The 16,380-nt window shown below is 29.1% G+C and overlaps 1 long non-coding RNA gene across 2 annotated transcripts in view; it reads right to left on the bottom strand.

The window, feature by feature from the left end:
* The window catches only part of LOC142330304 (uncharacterized), a 33,118-nt gene extending 25,228 nt beyond the window's left edge, over window positions 1–7,890 (bottom strand). Inside the window, exon 1 of one of the 2 annotated variants that reach the window (XR_012757759.1) lies at window positions 7,788–7,890. This is a non-coding gene — a long non-coding RNA (uncharacterized LOC142330304). Of the gene's footprint in view, window positions 1–6,882; window positions 7,281–7,787 lie in introns of those variants that run through there. The other variant, XR_012757758.1, reaches the window with a different exon arrangement.
* Window positions 7,891–16,380: the final 8,490 nt, after the last annotated feature.

The following is a 16,380-nucleotide window of genomic DNA, read 5'->3' as shown; positions in this document are numbered from 1 at the left end:
CGCAGCAAAAAAGTTCAAATCTCAGATATCTGCAGGAAAGATGATGATGAAGATATTCTGGGATATGGAAGGTTCACTTTTGGTTTACTTCACAACTAAAGGTTTACTTTAACAGTAAACAGTGACAACTACTACGTTTACTGGAGCAAAAGATATAGTAAACTTTCTAAAGGCAATTTTTCTTCAGGATAACGCTCGAGCTCGTACGGCCAAAAAAACAAAATTGAGATCTTGCCATCAAGACCTCAATTTTGAGTTGCTGGACCACCCGTACAGTCCGGACCTGACTGCAAGCGATTTTCATCTTTTTAGCCCATTAAAATAAGTGTTGCGAGGGAATCATCGTTCTGATGAAGAGACCATAGAAGCGGTGAAAACGTTTTTGCACGCCAGACTGAAGGAACTCAAAAGCTCGTTAAAAATGGACTGAATGCATAGAAGTAGGAGGAAATTATGTTAAAAAATAATGTATGTATCATCTATGTAAGTACAAATAAATATATTGAGTTTTTGAATTTCACTTTACTTATTGACTTGCCCTCGTATATTTAACACAACAGACACCAAACTTATATTACTGTTATTATTCGTGTGTGATCACAATCAACAACTTTCACTGTCGTTTCATGGAAGTATTTTAAATTACCAGCTTTCATAAATTAAATGATAATATACAACCCAGAATACAGGTATAAGTTCATATTAATATTAGCTGCAGGGCGTGCCTATGGCACACCTCAGCAGCTAGGCCCTCCGGGCGAGTTGCCCTGACGGGCGACATCTCGGAATTAGGTGTCCAAAATTGATTAACTCTTGTGTAAAAATGCTTTTTTTTAATGATGAAAATTGATCAAGGAAAAGCAAAAAAAATTAAAAAACTTTTTTTTTTTGAGATCGTCAATTTTATCCCCCCCCCCCCCTTGGATGCGGACACGCAACTAAGCATAAACACAGCTCCCGGGGTGCCATTGTCTCAAGCTACCTAGTCGAGAACCATAGTTCCCCCCAGGTAGCCGGGACGGTCTTTAAGTTCTGCGCCATGCCTCTAATGAGCGAATCTTAAAGGAATCCCCCCGCTGGGACTACGGTCTTAATTTACCACCAATTTCGAAGTTCTAAGAAAATCCCAGGGGAGTTCCCGCCCAATCATCGGCAGTGGGACACCTAAGCGGCCCACCCGTCCTGGACGGGGATGTCCCAACGCAGGTTTTCTCCAACGTACAGGCGACGGGTCTAATTTGTCGAAGCTGGCTATGCAGCCACGCCCCCCCCAAAGAGTGACTCCGAACATTACACAGGGAACACTTTACCTCTGTCGGGCAATCCGCTCGAAGATGTCCCGCAACCCCACAGTTGAAACAATGACCTCGTTTATTGGGACCGTTGCAGGACCCAGCCCGGTGTCCGATCTCCCAGCACCGATAACAACGTTTCTCCACGGAGAACTCGGCAAGACACCCATCCAACGCAAACGCGGTCGTCCTTCAGCAGTTTGTCAGCCAGCAGCAGAGGAACTGCCACCACTGCTACTTTTGTATCCCCAAACTAGGGCCATATGGAGAGGACATCAATCGTGACTGATTCCGCCGCCGTCTTCTGTATATCACGCACAAGTTCCTCCTCGGAGGTAAGAGCGTCGATATCCTTAACCAGCAGATGGACTTGCCGAACACCCCTACCGGCCGTAGCTGTAGTTTCCTCCACTTTTTCCATTATTTGCCTGCGTAACTGCTTAGCTGTGTCCCAGTATCCTGAATCCTGATATGGAGGTCGTCACCCTGACCCCTTCTTGCCGAGAGAATACTAGCCTCGCCCGGTGTCCTTTACTGAACGAAGGAGGTCCCCGCATATGTACAACCACTGTCGCAATTGCGGGACCTGCTGGCTTTCTCACTGCCACCGTTGCCACTTCTATATCCCCAAACGAGTGCCATAGGCCTTTCCTGCCATACTGGAACACCCATTGTATATCGTATCCTTGTCCAACGCACTCTTTTGGATCAAGGTCTACCTTTTCTACAAAGCTGTTAATTTTAGACGCTGCATATTTTGCACCCATGTCAGTCAACTCTAAAAAATCTAGAAATTCCTTACGAACCATCACCTTTTCTTGGTCAAAAAATGTAACCTCAATGCAAAGTTACTCTTTCCTCGATATGCACTGCTCTCGTCTGCCAGGATACTACAAGCAAATGCTTTCTTTACATCATTAGTGATGTGGTCTCTACTGAAGTCGCCACATAGGCCGATTATTTCATTTTGAATCCATAGTGACAAGTAACTGGCATTTTTTGAACCCTTTCCTATGTACTCTTTTAAATGTGGTCACTAGCGTCAATTTTGAGTTTGATCAAGTCTTCAAAAACACCTTCATGATTTTCTTTGCCCCTCAAAGAAAGATCATAAAACATCACAGTCTAAATTATTGATGCAGCAATTTTCTTGTTAGGTTCTATGTCTTGTTGGTGGACAGAAATCAGCTGTACATCAAGGTATATTAATAACAAAACATTTTGCTGTTGTGGTCGCCGATTTGTGCCACTGAGATAACATGCAAGATTTCACAAATTCGCCTTTACAGCGATTAAAGAGCCTCACTATGAAAGAACCCACAACACCATGCACATTACTTAATGGAAACAACACAAAGTAAATGCACAACACACCCTTTAATTTCTTCGAATATGCCAGACAATGAGCATAATCCGCCTAGCAGCTGTATTTGAATTTTCTTTTTAATTGCACAGCATCATTAGTAACGTCATAACTTGGAGTTGGTGATCAATAGGTTTTTAAAACTTCAATTTTTTGAGATGAGGTCATACTAAACAAACCTTCAAGTCAGTGACACACATCATCAAAATACGTTATATCCTGTACACCAGAACCAGATGGTAGCAAAGATCACTTGATTATTTACCAGCATTCTGGTTCGATTTCTCTTCTCCACCGCTGTAACTTTAGCTACAACTTTTATCTGGTTGCTTCCTCTTGTCTCCCTAAAAAAATATAAATAACACTTCCCAAAAAAATTAAAGCAAATAAGAATTGAAACATCTGAACGGACTCTCTACTAGAAACTTCAAGCTTAAAAATGTTTCTTTGTCGTCTCCATACAATATTTTTCGCAAAGTTACAACATTTTGAAAATCCGTAAAAAAAATTTTTTCTTCTTGAAAAATGTTCTTAACGTAAATATGAGTTGATGAGTTTCTAATTATCATTTTTTTCAATTTACAAAAGTATTGACTTCCTACCATGTCTTGTTGAAATTTTTTCAATCCTATACCATGTGAAATGCTGTATAATTCATTAATGATTTTAATCTCAAAAAAATTAAACATACTTTTACTGTAATGATTAGGAAACTAGTCTAAACCTTAAAGAAAAATTATTACATATAAAGGCTTGTGTGTTAAGTCAAGTTTTTAATGGTAAGAGATAATTCTTTTCTATCCGAGATAATATTTTTGGTTAATAACAGATAAAATATATTAAAAAAATTATTTTCAGTAAAGTGTAATATATATTATATTAATATTAAAAATATATTAATTACTCTGGAACATAGTAGCAATTGATAAGAACAACAATTTAAAAAAATTATCAACATTTTTATTCAAATATAAAGATTTTCCGTTTATAAAAACAAAATTTAAGTACCTAAAAATTTCAAATGTTTGAAGTGAAACAGAAGCAAAATATTTTCATAAGTGTTAATTTTCTTGACTAAAATATAAAAAAAGAGAACAAAATAACAAAATAGAAACTTGATTTTGTGAGTATTATGCAATCTCCTCTCTATTAACTGTAATATACTTACTACACTCACAGTTTTTTTTTATACTACAAATCATTAAATATAGTTATTCTAATCATATTTAAATAAAATATATCAGATACTCTTTATAAAATAAATTATATGAAGAAAAGAATAATTGTGAATTCTTATAATTACTAAAATGACAAAAAAATTTTAATTTTTAATGAATAAACAACCAAGAAAGTTATAATGTCTCAATAACACATGCGCACGCACGCATGCATGCACGCACAAAAAAACAAACCCGCTACTGTACAGATTAACAACACATATTTAGAACAAAAACAGATATTGAAGGAATAAAAAAAATTAATAAATGTAAAATAATCAAGAGCATAAAATAAACAACAAGGTGTTGTACAGGAATTCCCAATGAAATAAAAAGAGAAAAATAAGCAAAACTGATGTAAATCTATTTCTAGTTAATGTAATCAATTAAGGATAAAGTAACAATTACTAAGATGTGTGTTAGTAACCGGAGAAACATGATTTATTCTTTACAGATTTAATACAGAAATGACAGCAGACTCTTTTTTGAACAAATTATTATATCCAAATGTACACATATTATGCATTGAAATATATCACTGTTATGTCTTATGTAGTTCACCCAATTTATATACCATCTGATACTCAGTTCTTACGTACATTCTTTTGAAAGAATCTTGTAAGCCTCTTGTAGAAATATAATGGCTCTTTCTTCTGACAGTTGGACCACAAATTTTTATTTTGGAAGTACTATAAAAATTAAAGCAAAGTCGGTATAAACAATAAAGATGTACTATACTGTGGAGCAAGTACATACTTACATGGAATCCATTAATTACACAATATAATATATTATATTAGTTGATTTAATGACACCTCATTTCAATAAGTAATTGCTTACAGATGAATGTAATTAAAGGAATCTCTTTATAAGGCTGATTCATTAACACTCTGCTGGTCTCAACAATAAAGAGTGGTTGTGTCTCTAAAAGGCTTAAAGTTCAAATCTTGATCAGGTTTGCATTTTTCACATGCAAGACAAATTCATTTCTTATAAAAAAAAACCTATGGCGACTATACATAATTCATAAATAAATAATATTATTAGATGTATATTGGCAAATAATTGAATAAATTTATTTATCTACATTAATACAAATAAAACGAAAAAAAAACCAGCAAAAATAGCTAACTAGTAAATAAATAGTACATTAATAAACAATTCTTATTTACTCAATCTTTTAGCTCATCACTTAATTTCTGCTGAAAAAATATTTCTGAAAAATAGAACTCATAAATGACAATTTCTTTTAAGACTTACATCATCCTGAACATATTTACTGTAAATATAAATTATACTCAATATTTACATTTTTTGATTTACCTAGGTTACTTATATGAATCCCTCTCTCTTCCAACTCATAAGACATCATTATATTTTTTACAGAGGTTAATAATTATTAATATATCAAAATATTTCAATTTAAAAAAAAGGAGATGAAGTCTGATTCAAACCAATGTACCTTAAGATCCAAATATTTCATTAATTAAAATTTCATTTGGCCATAACTCTGGAACCAATGAAAATAAGTACCACCTACGATATATCATTTAAAAGCTCTCAATAAGTGCTTATTACTACAGTTAAGAAAAATTCAAATTTTTTGGATTTTCGGGATTTTAGACACTTTTGGTTCAGTCGATTGCAATCAAAAGGGGAGGTGCACAACTAGATGTTAAAACCGTCCTAAATCCAAAATTTCAACATACTACGGCTAATCGTTTTGAATTATGTGAGATAATATGTATGTACATACAGACGTCATGCCAAAACTAGTCAAAATGAATTCAGGGATGGTCAAAGATATTTCCGTTGAAATCTCAAAACTGAAAATTTTGTGGCCATAATACTCCTTTACTTCATACAAGGAAGTAAAAACACAACATTAAAATAAAAGAAAATAAATAATTAAGTATCAATTAAAGCCGTAACATAAACATAAAAATTTAAATAGCTATTGCCACATGACCAGCTCTTACAACATTGTTTATAAAAAAAACAAACATTATTAAGAAAAAATGTAATTAGAAGAAATTAAAACCAAACTCATAGAGGGTAATGCTCACACCAAATAAAACTATCCAAAACACTTGTACAAACATGTTCTTAAAACTCCATATAGTTAACTTGCCAGTTCAAACTTATGATGCAGTACCAGTAAATAAACAAGAATCTGAAGCATGACATTGTAATATAAAGAAAACAGTGGAGTATCATAAGGCAAAATATATCCTACATTAATCTGGTACCTTCTATAAGTGAATGACTTTCCATACTGAACTGTACTTTTAAAAATATAATAAAATTTAAAAGCTATCTGAAAGTAATTGAGTAACAGCAAATCATGATAATGGTTGCAAAAAATCTTCCTTTAAAACAAGAAAATTAAAAACAAAAATATTTTTCTACTTTCACTTCATGCCCATTAGTATTTGGAAAATATTTACAGTTTCAAAACGAATTACAACCAGCATCCCAGCTATAATATAGTTACCAATATCAAAAGTAACAGCAGACTGGTAACAGTGAGGAACATTTAGAGGTAGCTGTAACAGGGAATATAGAATTAATTTGACAGCACTGTTTCATAAATAAATATTTCAAAATATTGTAAGGCAATACAAGGCAACAAATTACAATTTATTATAATAAATATATAATAAAAAATAAAATATCTGCTTAAATAGATAAATAATGAATTTATTAAATAGATAGAGCATATTTCTCTTTGGTAGCAAGTATCCATATAAAACAGCAATAAATATATCTATTGCCAATTAAAATAATGCTTACAAGTAAAAAAACTATCAAACTGAACAAGTTATTAAAATAACAATCATATTTTTTCTACTTTTATTATTAATATCGCTGAAGTAGAGTAATAAAATAAATGTTTGTTGCCTACCAAGAAATATTGCCTATCATCCAAATATTGTGTATGAATAAAGTTTACTGTTATAATAAAAATATATTGTAAAAAATGAATTTGAAATAAAATAAATTGTCATACACAATTTTTCGTAAATGTTAAGTATACAGTCTTGCAAGAAAACAGGTGATTTCGAATTATTTATGGTAAAGCTGTAGTTTGAGTTCACAGGTCTGTTATAATGCTATTTTGTTCCATTGCTTCCATGTCCAGGGATTTGTTTTGCTGCCAGGCTTTTCTTTCAAATTAAATGCACAAACCCATTTTCCTCTTCGACATCGCAGCATTACAAAGTTATCTATAATTTAAAGAAGCCACAGCAAGCAAGTAATCACAACCCGAAAACAAAATTAAAAATGTTTATTAATAATATAAAAACACAATTATTAAAAATAATACTGTTTTTTTAAATGTTTCAAATTAATTAAAGTACACAGAAATTATAATAAACTAAATGCAAAGCACAGTAAACCATAACAACACGAGTAGCAACAGGCAATGCTGATAAGCGAGCGCACCGCACATCCTGTTCTAGGAGAGCTAGAACTCAATTCTACTGTAGGATGAATGTTTAAATGGTGACTATATATAAAATGTTATTACTAAATAACAATTTTCAAAAATTAGCTTCTGTTATAACCAAATGTTGTTTGGTTTTTTGATTACCTTTATAAATTTGTATATAAACATCAGTCATTCTTAAGCTTAGAATTAATTTTAACTCAAATAAAAGCACAAATAAAGTACTTGTTTTAACATATATATATGTTAAAAAAAAATATATATATATATATATATATAAATGTACAAAATCAACCAAATTATTTATATTTAATGAACATTCATAAATATGAATGTACATATTGATTAAAAAGTTTTAATTAAAAAATGAAACACTGATGAAAAATGATAAATCTATAACTACAATACTAAATAATTGATATAATTATTATAAATGCAATATCAAAAATAATTATAATACTGACATTTTTAGATAAAAAATTATGACTTGAGTATGTTTTTTATTTTCTCCAACTGATAAAATTGTCTGCCACAAAAGAGGAAAAGAAAAAAGTGACCTTGTCAATAATTATAAACACTTATAAACACATTATTTCATATTTATTAATTTCTTGTCAGTGTGAAAATGTCATTTTGATCAAGACTATACATTAAAGAACGGAGAAATGGAAGGAAAAGTTAAAACCTAAAAATGGGGTTAAGAAGGAGAGGGGGTGAGAGAGAGAGAAATATACACAGAGAGAGTTATGAATGGTAAACATAGTTAACAAAATACAGAGAAATTAATAACTTATTTACTCATTTTAAAATTGGTTATCAATGGGATCAAAGAATTACATTTTTTTAACTCAACATTACATAAAAACAAAAGATAATAACTGTAATATATTTGTTAAAACAAATAATAGTACAGAGTAGTCATAATTACCTGATCAACAGTCATCTAATGTTCTATTTCATCTTTTTAGTTGGTCACTAAATGTTGACTGTCTGCATGATTGAAAAAAAAAACAATAAAAAATCAACTTCAAATTAATCTGCTCTATAAACTAAAAAAAAAAAAAAAAAAAAAATACTTTCACAATTCTTAATTAAATTTCTTATTAATTAAAATTCTTAATTAAATTGGCGCAGACTTCTATATGTATAGAAGTCTAGAAGTCTGTGCCAACTTACAAAAAAAACCACAAACAAATTACTAATCCTTAATTTGCACTGACTTCAAAAAAGTAAATTTAAAGAATTTAAAAAATAATTTTTTTTAAATTTTAACGTAGATTTTTTTTATGTTGATTACAATGTTATCTTTTAAAATAACTTTATTCTACATTTTTATTTAAAATTTGAATGAGATCACAAAAACACTAATTTTATAAAAAAACTAGTGCCTGCAATAAATTCAAGAATAAGAAATCTATATCTTAGTAAGGATACAAAAAGAACGTAGAGAAGTGACATAAGCAGACTGATAATGAGCGAGAGCTAAGACACTCAAATGTAAGAAAGATGTTTTTTTATTTTTTCATTTTTTACCTTTCGTTAATTTCAATTCTCTTGAATTTTCCCATAAGAATAATTTGAATATCAGGGTACATATTGTTAACAGTATCATTATGCTATAATAATAATAATAATAATAATAATAATAATAATAATAATAATAATGAATAATAAAAACAACGATAACAAATCAACTATGCGTACACTGTAAGGAAAAACTTACAATGAAATGATGAGAAAAATTTATATTGATGTTAAGAATTCTTCTTGTTCACGTGTTTTCTTTATACCAAACAAATTACAATATGCCATTAACATATTTTAGCATGTATAAATTAAATTTCATTATGAATGAGGATGAAATCATAAATATGGAATATTTTTGCTCTATAAAAAAAATACACATATAAACATAGTAGTCTCAATATTATTCAGTGTGGGCAGTGGATCCCTTGGATTAATAAAAAAAAACTTGGATAAAAGAAAAAAATAATACAGGTAAAACCATTAACTTGTAATTAAGAAATATCTTGCCCACTTTTGATTTCTACACGATTTCCTTTCCAGTCATCCAAAACAGGATTACCCGAATTGGAGTACTCACATTTAATCAGAAATCGTGGAGTACTCAGCAAGAGTCTCATCTCAGGAACCAAATTCAAGTATATGGTGTTACACATGATATCGGATTGTACACTGCAGGACAAGTGGATGAGAGTAAATTCAGCATGGAGGAAATGGTGGCAGGTCACCGACATTCTTTATAACCACAGAATTCCAATGTATATGAAATTGTACAGAGCCAAGTGCTGTCCTACCTCAAAAAAAACATGAGCAAGTCTTGTTCACCATGGAAATGAGCTTGCTGCGGTGGTCACTTGGCCTAACACAATTTGATTACATCACAAACATGGATTTGTGAAAGGCAGCTGGTGTCACGCCAATACCTGAGAAAATGAGGGAAGCATGATTGTAATGATTTAGCCATGTTTTATACAGCAATACCATACAATGGCCAAAACTGCATTCCATTTAAATCCAGAAGGATGATGGTCATGCGGACGACCTAAAAAGCGTTGATAGCATAAATGAAGACATGTGCGCTGTCAATGTCCAGCCGGGGATGTGGCAAACTGAACGAAATAATGGGTACATTATGTATCAGCAAACCCTGCACCTAGGCAGAAACCATACTAAGATGGAATATATACTGCTATGAATTTATAATTATATGAATTTAACTATTTGCTGAATCCACTCATCATAATCAAATTTCATCTGCTCATTTATAATATTAATATCATTTTTTTTCAATAGGCTGTGTTTTTAATTTATTATTACTTATTTCTAATACTTTTTATGTCCTGTAAATTTGAAAATGTATGTTCGTTGTATTTTATGTAATCTGTATACTTTGATATCTGTTTATTATATTTAAATGCTTGTAAGCGTTCCTTAAAGATTTTTTTAAATTTTCTATTTGTCATACCTATATAGAATTTATTACAAGCCTTATTACCACAATTAATTCTATTTACACCTGGTTTATTATCTGATTCATTATTATTATTTTTTTAAATTCTTGTAATTGGTTTTAGGAATTATTTTGTAAACGTTTGTGAGATTTTTTTTATTGGAGGTAGAAAATTTTTATTATCATTAATTATAAGTGTAGAAAATGGTTTTTTATAGCTGTATTTGTATATTAATTTATTTGTTAAATTATTAATGATATTTTTATTGTATCCATTTTCAATTAATATATGTTTAATTAGAATTAATTCATTCTTGAATTTTAATTATCATCAATGTATTGTGAAGCTCCATTTGTCATAATATTTATGTGATAAGTTTTTGATGAAATGGATGGATGGAGATTATTTACAGTTATTATTGGTTTGCTGTACACTCCGAATTTTTATTTCCTTTATTCTTTTTAATATTTCCACAAAAATTTATAATATTATTTTCAGTTTTTACTGTAAACGTTATATTTTTATGGAAATCATAGTTTATTAAGAATTATTATGTGTTCAAATTTATTTGTTAATTAACAAATATTAACAGTGAACGGTGTTATTAAGTCTATAAACAGTGAACGATGGTAAATTATTTTTTCTACAAATTTTGTTATGAATTCATGTAAAATAAAATAAACACATCACTATTGCATCCGTTAACATTGTTATGTGCATAGAGATTAATGGTTATGGCTTTATTCTTTTTACTACCAAGAGAAATTATTTTCTAAATAGTAACACAAATTTTCTTGTTACTAATATCTTATTTCCTGTCAGAAATGTATGCTTTGTGAGTCACAGTACTAGAATATGAGTATTTGTAACATATAGTAGCATTTCTTTATTCTCTTCTGTGTTCACAGCAATATAAATATTACAATTTCAATACAAAGAAAAAAATTGTGTAATATGCTTTTGTTGTTATACATAAATATAACCAACTACTGACCTGTATTATATATATTTACTCTGACTTGGCTTTATTTTGAGTACTAGTTGTTTCTAATTATTGTAAACTTGGATTAACACAACTCTATTGTGTACATATGTACACCATTTTTAATAAAAAATAATCAATTATCATAATTACTAAAAATAAGTATTTATAAATATTATTCATAATTTGTGTGTGTATATTGAAAAATTTTTTAAATTTTAATTTTACTCTAATTGATAAAATAACAAAACAGTATTTAAAAACCAATCCCCCAACACATAAATAGAAGTTAATAATATTAAATAAGTAAACAGATAACAAGCAACAATAATTTCTTTATCCAAGATAGTAAAATATTTGCAATATAAAATCAAATACAAGAAAATAAAATCTGTCAGTAAATAATAAAATAAATATTAAAATAAAAACAAATTGAACATGGAAAAACAACAATTTTCAAAGATTTCAGATTGACAATGGCAACAAAATTAAACAACAAAAATTTCAAGAATAATAAAAGGATTAAATACTACATAAATAAATAAAAACAAAACTAACAAAACTAGCCTACAACAATAACTAAGTTATTAATTATTACATTTAAAGTATATTATTTATCATAAAACTTTTATTGATACACACCAAAATAATATTTAACTTTTTAAAGTTAATTAAATCAATATTAATACAAATTTTCAAAACCCATTCCAAACCCACCACTTCAAATCTGTTAATAGAAGCTTTATCTTTATAAGGAAACCCTAAAATACAGCTCCACTCAAGTAAAAAAAAAAAAAATCAAATCTTGGTAACAGTAAAATTCAGAGTCTTCAGTTTTGTAGTCAGTGATGTTATTGATAGAGTCACTGACAATATCACAAATATAATCACAATATAGTAACACCATAAAAAAATTGCTAATGAATCAGCATAATATAATAAATTTACTTAAACCTCATCTTAAATTTAAGATTTCTATTTTAATAAATTAATCTTGTGAATTCTTTCATATACTTTCCAAATACAAAAATGAAGTTTTATTTATATTGGTCAGGATACCACTTTTCATCTTGTTTGTATTTCAAACAAAAATCAAGTAAAACATTTATGTTGTTAAAAAGTACTACAGAAAGATTAAGCTGAATTAATTAAAAAACATTTACAGGAATTTTTTCAAATTGATTACTATTAAAGTACAAACATGAGGGCAAAACTGATAAAAATCAAGAAATAAAGAAGCTGAGAAAAATAAGAATTGTAGCAGAAAGTAGTCTCTCTTTTCATAATTCTGAAACCTGGAATAGGAACTGAATGTCTTCTTTTACCTCTCCATCAGACCTCCTCCATTACCCAGTCTTTTTTTCATATTTCTACTTATAAAAAATTCCTGTTAACTTTTTTAATTAACTTTTCATTGATATACCGCTTGATCTCTTCTTATTTGCCTTGATATTTTCATTTAGTTATCTTTCTTCCATCATTCTTTTTTTACAAACCTGAACCTTCTTATTTTTGCTCTCCCTCTTCTAACACACTTTCTATTTGGCAGTTCTTACTTCTATATTATACATAAAAACCTCTTTGTCTAGACTACTGAATGTTTTGTAAATTCATTTCTATAGCTTGCAGTTTATTTTCCATATCTCTTTGTAACCTATATTGCAGGTTCATATATCAAGAGAGACAAGAATACAGACTGTAGTACTAAAAAGTATTGATAGTCATGATACACAATTATTTTCAATAAGACTAGCCGATAACAGAATATATTGAATTTTACTTTTCTTACAGATGGCAATTTCATGAAAAACTGTTTAATATATATAAACAGATTGTTTTGTGATGTTTTTGTCAGCTTATAAGACAACAGAATGAAATGACTACAAATAAAATTTAACAAAATATTTACATATAAAATTTGTATACCCTATTACAAATTCTAAAGAGTATTTCAGTAATGTCCAGTTTATCTACAATATATCGGGGATCGAAGGTTCTGCAAACTTAAGGGACTGATTTAGGGTCAACAAAATAAACAAAAATTTTATTTGGGCAAATGTTCTATCTCGCTTCTTTTTCTCTCTATCTGGCAAATTTAAAAAAAAATATATATCATAAAAATGTTCAAGATATTTTAATGAAATTTGTACCCAATTACATTTTTTAGAAAATAAATTTCAAATTGATGGGCCATTTAAGTTTTGTAACCATTAATAATAATAGTCTGTAAATAATAGTTTTATTGAATTACTAGTAGACCCGGCAAAGCTTCCCTATAGCTAGATTTGAATATAAAAATAGATTAAATGAACACAATTGAAATTTCATAAAACATTAACATAATGACATTACGGAACTTCACAAAATTTAACCTTTTCCTTATACCCTTTATCTCTTTTCCTCCATTCCTTTTCACCCCTTTCCCCCTTTTCCCGTTTTCATCCCTTTCCCTTAATTTCTTTTCCCTTCCTCTTTCCCGTTTTCATTACCTATTTCCCGTTTCCCCTTTTCTATTTTTTCCATTTTCCCCATCTTCCCTTTTACCTTTTTCGATATTTCCTTTTCCGATTTTTCCCTTTCTCCTTTTTTCCCCGCGCGTAAATCAGTCCAGCAGTTTTTTTTGTCTATAGAGGACACACATATCGGAAACATTGAATCATAAAATCACACATTGAAACATCGAAATCGTAAAATGTTTAGTAAAGCGTGTGTTGCTTTTACGTGTCACAGGTGTGACATCTTAGGTGTATAAACAGTAGGTATATAAAAACACGCGCGTATTCGAATACGCGCGTCAAAATTGCGTCAAAATTTCAAAGCAATCGGTGAAGAACTTCCGGAGACATAAGATTTCGTTTTTATACCCCATTTTAACATTTTCTGCAATATTTAGTTTTTCGAATTCTTTCTTTCTATCTCTAATTAATTTTTCTTAAGTGCGATTAAAGAGAACCGGAGAAATTTGTCTCCTTGTTTGACGCCTGTTTTTATTCCAAACGGTTCAGAAAGATCTCCAAGAAATTTAACTTTGGATTTTGTATTTGTGTTTCTAATAATGAAAATTGTTTTTGGTCTATTTTAAAATCTTCTAGTATTTTAAATAAAGGCTCGCGATATATGGAATCGTAGGCCTTTTGAAAATCTATAAATATCGTAATTAATTTTTGGTTTCTAATTTACTGGTACTGGAAAATTTGATTTAAATTAAATATTTGTTCCACCCAACTTCTTCCGGGTCTAAATCCTCTTTTTAATATAAAATTCCTTTTTTAGTAAACGATCGATACATTTTTATTATTTGTAATTTTTATTTGCTAAATTATTTTTCAATACATAATTTTAATAAATTTTATTTAAAATTTTTATTTAGTTAAACATTTTCTGTCATACGTCGGTTATTTATCAACCGATTTAAAAAAAAAATAAGGTGTCATTTTGTTCATAATAAAAGGTAATACAACTCTAAGGATTTCTGAGATATAAAGGATTGAAAAACTGACATGCCCGCAATTTTGAAATTTGTAAAACTGTTTACGCTGTAATATTTTATTTATTAGACAAAGTTGGTACACCGTAAATGTGAGTATCAAATATATTGTGATTCCTCAATCCGATTTTGAGATAACTTTTCATTAATAAACGCAAAATGGCGGGCAGAAGGAAAATGAAGGAGAAAATCAACATTTTGATTGGACCTTTTTTTATTTTGGCACAGAATCTGAAAATGTACAGCTAGCCTACCATTTTAGTACATTCTGTTTATACATACTTTTTGGAATCGGTTAAAAAAGTAATTGTTTCTTTATCGATTATATTGCTAAGGTTGTGTTTTATTCATTTACAAACAACTAAATAAACAAAATATAATTATTTAATTAGACTTCATTAAAAACTACGAGTAATTACCAGTAAGAAACTCATACATGACTGTAGCATATATCTGACCTAGAATATTGTACGACAATAAACACCGATCATTAAGTCATATGTAAATAATTCTAATTATTATCGAGAAGAAGCAAAGTGATTTTATATATGTAGTATAATCAGAAGAAATTATTGATCCTTAGAATAATATTAAGGTTGAAGCAATTCCATCCATAATATCTAACCTTAGTAATAAGTAGTCTAGTGACTACTTCCTGAATATAAGAAATATAAGGAATATATTCATGAAAACCTTCATGAATATACGTATTGTATATTTGTGTGTTTTTGTTGTATATTATACAAGGTGTATTATATAAACTAAGTTCTGCCCCCCTAATTTTTTCTACAATTGTATGTATTTCGACCATAAATACTATTTTTTTTATCTATTCTAAAATTTTTGGCGCAATCTTTTTTCTACTATATAAGATTGGAAGTATCCTATATATAGTATATAGTAATCCTTGCATCTTTTTAGTCGGCACTATAGTCATATGATATATCATTTCCATGTAAAATTTAACAAAAAAATAGAACGAAAAAACCATGCACATCGATATGCCTATCCATTTTGAAGATATTAGCTACTTTAAGACTACTTCAGAGGATGCTTCTTTTGACAACTGACCTGAAAAAAAAAAATAATAAAATAAAAAATGCTCAAAACTGAATCGATAAATTCACACAAATTTATTGATTCATTTTACATTGATTTAATAGCAGATATTTTAAAAAAACAATATGGATATGTTTAACAATACTGTATTTTTACAATAAAAGTTGCAATTTGAATGAATACTTTTAATTGTTTCTCCTTTTTTCTTTTAGTCAAAAAATGATGCAATTATTATATTGCTGTTAAAAGTAATATTATAAACTGTAGTATTCGTTAAAAATAAGTTTTTTCTTTGGCACTTTTTTCAATTCTGCTTGCGCTTATTTTATAAAGGTTTTTTAATTATTCTTTATATTTAATCGTTTGACCGATCTTATGCACTTCTTCGTTCTCTTGTAAACTATACTAAAACCTATTATACTTTAATTCTTAATTATCTATTTCATACATTTCTATCTTACTTTTTGTTTTTACCTGTACGGTTCGTATTGTTTTGTTTTCCTCGGTTTTCTCTTTTATCATCTTACTTTTATTCTATTAATAGAGTTTAAAAA

This window comes from Lycorma delicatula, chromosome 9, assembly GCF_047948215.1.
Source record: "Lycorma delicatula isolate Av1 chromosome 9, ASM4794821v1, whole genome shotgun sequence".
NCBI lineage: Eukaryota > Metazoa > Arthropoda > Insecta > Hemiptera > Fulgoridae > Lycorma > Lycorma delicatula.
This window is presented reverse-complemented; position numbering and strand designations above follow the sequence as displayed.